Genomic DNA, 5,208 nt, shown 5'->3' on the forward strand with positions numbered 1-5,208 from the left:
TATTAAGGTAATTTTTAGCAAATCCATCTTCCATTTTATCAACTTGATATACATGATTCCAGAATTTTGTGTTATGCTTACTTTGTTCTTTTGTGAAAAGAAATATACAAAATACCTGATCCCGTTAAGTTGTTGTATAGCTCTTACATAGTCACATTAACTGCTTAGAAAATTATAATATTGCAATATCACTTTAGAATCAAGGTAGTTTAAGAATGGTTCACAAATTGTACACACTGTTGCCTGCATCAATGATAATTTGGATTGAAATGCATGTTATTTCAATTGGAAAACACCCTTTGTAATAAAGACAGAAACTTCATAAGAAATTTTTGAATTATAAGCAGTTGCTTAATAATACCTGTTTTGTTAATAAGTAGGAAAAAATAACAGCAGGGAAAATAGAACTGCTGGTTCATTTAATTCTACTTGGAGATAGCTTTCAGACTTGGTCAAAGTATTGGCAGAAATATAAGGCTAGTCTGTCTTCAGCACTGCTTATCCTGCCTGTAGACACGGAGTTGAGATACTGGTATTAGAACTGAACAAACCATTCACAATAAAAAATATTTGGTATTGGAAGAGCTTGGTTTTGTTTCTTGTATTTTTGGTGAATTGCTCTGCCAGCCCTAAATGTGAAACCCGGTGAGATAAAACTAGCACTAGATAAAGCCTTTCTCTTTTGATTACTTGACTCAGTTGTTGTAGACTTAAATATGAAATCTAGACATTTCAATAGCAGAATATCCATGTATTTGCACCATTCACTTTGCAATCATAAGAACTAATATTTCACCCTTTTTTTTTTTCCTTTCTGTTTTTCATTTTATTAACAGTTATGCTTAAAAAATAATAGAAGAATTTTTTAGCTCAGGGAATATCACAGCATACAGGGTTGTAAGGGATCTCAAGGATCATCTCGTCCAACCTTTCTTGACAAAAGCATGGTCTAGACAAGATGTCCCAGCATGCAGTCCAGCTGAATCTTAAAATTATCCTACGCTGGGGAAGCGCTACTTCCCTGGGGAGAATATTCCAATGGCTGATTGTTATTATTGTGAAAAATTTTTCTTCTATGTCCAGTTGAATCCTTTCCAGAAATAACTTGAACCCATTACCCCTTTCCTTTTCCACTTGCCTTCTTGTAAAAAGGAAGCCTCCATCTTCTTTATAGCCACCTTTTAAATACTGGACCATGGGGCTAAGGTTTCCCCTAAGTCTTGCTTTCACAAGGTTGAACAGACCCATCTCTCTCAGACTTTCCTCATCTGTCAGGTTTCCCATTCCTTTATTCATCTTTGTGGCCTTTCTCTGGGCCCTCTCCAGCCTGTCCACAGATTTTTTTGTTTAGTGGGGATCAAAACTAAACATTGTATTCCAGATGTGTCCTGAACACCACTGAGTAGGGTGGGATAATGGCTTCTTTGTCTCTGCTGGTGATGTCCCTTTCGATGCAGCCCAGCATTCTCTTGACTGCTTTGCCAAAACAGCAGTGCACTGCTCATTCATACTGAACTTTCCAGAGAACTGCTTCCCACCAGGCAGATCCCAGTTGGTGTTGCGCTCCTGGATTATGTTTTCCCAACTACAAGACTTCACACTTGTCGTTGAACTTCATAAGGTTTTCAATGACTTGAGAATGAAAATATAATCAAATCTTAGAAACAATACTAAATATTTATGGCCATCTTAACGTTTTACATGTTAATGTAATGTTGCTTACTGCAGCTGTTAAGGCTTTGGTGATCTCCATTTTTTGGTTTTTGTTTGTTTGTTTGTTTGTTTTGTTTTGTTTTTTCTGTCTAGGGAGTAAAAGTACAGGTCCTAACTTGTTTTATACTCAGACAAACATCTCTCATCTTCTAGATATCTGCAAGAATAGATTCATAAGTGATAATAGTTCACCCAATATACTGAAAATAATATTATCATGTCTATTATTTTGTTAATTATTTCTCAAAATTTTGTTTTTACAATGCTGAGACATTATATTCTGAATTTCCAAGAAATGTCACATAAACTGCCAAGTCTTTCCAGCACAATAAACTTCTTGTAATGATCTCATATTTTCTAGGAGGTATTTGTCTACCTCATAAAATCATCACATAACAACACAATTGGCAACTTCTGTTCTGCAGAAGCAGATTATAATGTCAGGTCAAGGTTAACACATACTGAGCTTTGTGAGGAAGTTTGTAATTCTTCTTCTGACTTCCCATTTCTAAAAAATCACTTAACATGATTATTCCAGGATTGATATTTTCTGCTTATGAGTTGCACAATAAACTAAAGAAAAGCTTTGTCTGCTTTGTGATAATAACATAATAAAATACTGTAATCACTGCACACATGGTATGGAAATAGTATATTTGTATATAATAGTATATATAACGTGGTATATAAAAAAATCTATACTCTTCTCTCATAACTGTTGAATATTCTTTGAGCTATTATCTTTGCAGTGTTTCCTCCATATGTCCACTCTAAGTACATTATAATAGCTGTGGCTTCTCTGAATCTTTTTTGTCCTGTTCTCAAATATTTTTTACATGTCATGAATTCATCAGTGCAATATTTTTTCCTTTCTTTTTAATTTTTTTTTTTTTACAAATTATCTTTAATATCTTCAGAGTCAGATTAAGCTCAGGATTTGCTTTGCAATCATTGAGAAATTGCAGACTGAATATTGAGTAACAATTGTTCCTCAATAACCATGACAAGAATAATCCATTTTACAAGTCCCAGCATTTGGCTTGTCTATCCTCTCAAAACTGCTGAAAGATAAGGGCAGCAGCCAGTTAACAGAGGTGTGAATAATGACTACAGCTAATGAGACATACCACAAAACCTGGACTTTTTCAAGTAGTTGGCTGTTATTATCCAATCAGAATACAGGGGACTTCTTGCTATGGAAATGTTTCATAAGCCATCAATTAGTGATTTTTCCTCCCTTCTGACTGCCTGACACAACCCTTTCGAAGCCATTCCAAATGTACTTTTTATCACTCTTTAGGTAGTATACAGTGGATCTATTTTTTTTCCCCAGAAATTAGCTGTGTTCACAATTTGGAAATGTTTCTAGAAAATTATTACTCCAACACTGATCTATATTGCATTTTGAATGGGGAATGATTTTTTGAGATATCACTGTTGCAGTTTTTTATGATATAGTTGTTCTGCACTTCTTTCACAGCAAGAATCTAATAATATAATGTGCGTTCTGAAGAACACATTAAAATGACATTATGTGATCAGGATGCCAATTATAGTATGACTAAAGACTAGCTATCAAGCTACAGAAAGTCAGTAATTGTGCTGATATAAACATAATGTTTATATGTCCTGAATAGAAAAAAATTAATCCCACTTTATTACTTACATATGATTATTGACAAAACACTTAGGCATACATTTTCAAAGTGTTGTATGCGTTTTTAGCTGCATGACTCCCATTTAAGTCAATAGGAGTCACATAGTTAAAACCGCGTGCAATGTTTTGAAAAATTACCACAGAGAAGCCTCTCTTATTGCTTAGCTGCACAAACCATTTTATTCTCTAGTAGTTCTTCCACATGGCATGCTAGTAGTGTTGGCTGTCAGTAGTCTCATTAAAAAAACCCCACATCTATAGGCCTTCAAATATGGTGGTCTATTTATATGCAGACTTCAAAAATAATAACATGATTTGTACTTCTATTGTTTCTTTCATCTGCTGCAGACCAGTGCTTTAAAGCTGTTATTTAATTATGCCTCACATCACTCCTCCAGGTGGGTGCACTAGTAGCTGCCACCTTTGGCGGCTCACATGAGGAGACAAAGTGAGACAGTGGAGGAATAAAGAATTGAACCAGCCCAGCACCAGGTTCTTGGTCCCTTGTTCCAGCTATGAAATACTCCCAACCCACAAAGATTCATCGTTCAATAGTATGTAATGCATATGAAATGCTAACATTAATTGGAAATGGCACCAGAGTGACCTCACTTCAGTCTACTGAGGTCTGATATTGCTTCTTTTCACTCATTAATTCATTAATTAGTTTAAAAGGGCTAATGGAAAACAAAAATATTCCATTTGCCAGGATGTATCACTGCTGAATATTTATATAATTTTTTATTATTCATGCAGGATCATAAGTGCTTAACAGACAAGTCATTGTGAGTTTTCCTAGTTGTTGAGATAAACACAATATAGAATTTTTAAAACACATCAATTTAAAGGACTGATGAGATCTTCTTTATAATTTGTCTTTGTGAGGCTAAAGAAGCTCTAGGAAAACAATTTTGTGAACAGCTTAGTAGACTGACAGACATCACAACTCAAACACTTCCATTAGGCATTGAAGGCCTCAGCAACTTGCTGCAAGAGCAGAATGGCATCATATGAAATCTTTACGTTATCTCTTAGGCAAAAGAAGAGATTTGTTCTTGTTCTTTGTTTAAATGAAAAACCACACAAATAAATTACTGATCATTATTTGTACCTATATATAGAAATAGTAACTAATGTTTTTATGTACATGCCTAAGAAATTGAAAAATTTTAAATTTACCATTAGCTAGGGTGTTAAACTTATCAGTTTGAAGTTTTTGATTTAGAGATTTTGTTGAGACATATGTATATATTAAATTATATTTTCAAAAAGTGTTTTTTAGATTCATTTCAGAAACATAGATTTCCCTGGACAAAAGATAATTAGCTTTGTCTGGCAGATAGCAGTTTACTCTTCTGAACTGAGATGCACCCAGGTTTTCATAAACCGTAACTGACCTCTTTATAAACAGAAATGTTAGCCACATCCAGGTTTCCTTAGAACAGAAAATATAAATTAGTGCAAATAAAGGTCATAACGATTAGGAATTTTCACAAAATAAAACCTAAAATTCAGTAAGATTCCACTTACCATCCTATTTAATTTAACAGCAAGACATTTTTCGTATTTGACTGCAATAGTATTACCATGCTCTGAACAAAAAATTGTTTTTCCTAGTCGATTGTACCCTTGTGCCTTTGTTGCTTGTATTTCTATCGACACTGAGTGCATTATCCATTGTTAAATGATTGATAAAAATTGTTAAATAAGGCAAACACTATATTCAGTGTAGTGTAATGAGGCCTATCAAGCAGGAGAAATACTTCTCATTGTGATATTAAAATTAAATGTAGCATTTTAAAAATTCTTGACATAAATAAAGAGGTTATTTATCTGGA

General features: G+C 33.9%; 1 long non-coding RNA gene across 1 annotated transcript in view; it reads right to left on the bottom strand.

The window, feature by feature from the left end:
* Positions 1 to 355: 355 nt before the first annotated feature.
* LOC114056074 overlaps positions 356 to 5,208 on the bottom strand; it is a 6,752-nt gene continuing 1,899 nt past the window's right edge. Inside the window, exons 2-3 of the long non-coding RNA XR_003570901.1 lie at positions 4,550 to 4,805; positions 356 to 507 (exon numbers count right to left, since the gene is read on the bottom strand). This is a non-coding gene — a long non-coding RNA (uncharacterized LOC114056074). The remainder of the gene's footprint in view (positions 508 to 4,549; positions 4,806 to 5,208) is intronic.

The sequence above is a fragment of the Empidonax traillii genome, unplaced genomic scaffold (genome assembly GCF_003031625.1).
Source record: "Empidonax traillii isolate 1590-97213 ecotype Southwest subspecies unplaced genomic scaffold, ASM303162v1 scaffold80:size1517328, whole genome shotgun sequence".
In the NCBI taxonomy this organism is placed as follows: domain Eukaryota; kingdom Metazoa; phylum Chordata; class Aves; order Passeriformes; family Tyrannidae; genus Empidonax; species Empidonax traillii.